The following is a 1,164-nucleotide window of genomic DNA, read 5'->3' on the forward strand; positions in this document are numbered from 1 at the left end:
TGCAACTGATATTTGTTTTGAAATACGAACAAGTATTTGTTTACAAACTTTCGCCTACAGTTGCAGGCATGTTTAAACTTACTTTAGGAGCATTGTAAATTAATTTAATTTCCATCATTGTATATTTTTTCGCTTGTGAAATATGTTTTTACGGAATTTGACAACTATACCAATGGCCCTTACATCTATAAAGCACAACAGCACTAAGAATTAAGTGTAGCATACGTTCTTTTCTGTACATATGTACTTTTTGACAGCTCTTTCAAAATAAACATGTTTTTCATTGATTTGTACGTCACTTAGAATATTGAGTATAATTGATTTGTACGTCACTTAGACTAGGCCCATTAACTATAATTGATTTGTAATTCACTTAGACTGTTAACTATAATTGACTTGTACGTCACTTAGAATATTGAGTATAATTGATTTTTACGTCACTTAATTGAAACATTAATTATAATTGGTGTGTACATTTGTACGTCACTTAATTGGAACATTAATTATAATTGATTTGTACGTCACTTAGAATATCAATTAACTATAATCACGGAAATAGATTAGATCTTAATCCGTGCTATAATTGATTTTTTACGTTACTTAGAATATTAATTATATATTGAGTATAATTTATATCGATTTAATTGATTTTTACGTCACTTAGAATATTCACTATAATTGATTTTTACGTCACTTAATTATACCTTAATTTTAATTGATTTGTACGTCACTTAGAGTATTAACTCGCAATGTGAGTGCCGAGTTTTACCAAAAGCCAAGGAAGAAATGGAAAGTAAAAAGAGTCCGTCAGTAGATTCGGGGAAATGGAAATTCTATTCTCGGATGCAGAATCGCAGATCCCTCGCACTACTATAGATTAAGGATATGATGGATCATTATACTAATATTTTGAACATATACGGGTTTTTAAGTAAACCCCAGAGCTAACTCTCACATCTGTGTCTTGATAAAGGTATTTTCGACGTCGGGACTATTTTTATCATCTATAAACCGTTATTTTTAAGACAAAATATTTGGCGGGAACTCGTATCAAAAATAAACAATAAGTCGCCGTTCGTTCACTTTTTTGTTTCAGATTCGTTACGTCTAAGGAATACTTTATAATATTCCACATAATTAACACGTCAAACCCCAATCATGTTC

The sequence above is a fragment of the Mizuhopecten yessoensis genome, unplaced genomic scaffold (genome assembly GCF_002113885.1).
Source record: "Mizuhopecten yessoensis strain PY_sf001 unplaced genomic scaffold, ASM211388v2 scaffold10045, whole genome shotgun sequence".
NCBI lineage: Eukaryota > Metazoa > Mollusca > Bivalvia > Pectinida > Pectinidae > Mizuhopecten > Mizuhopecten yessoensis.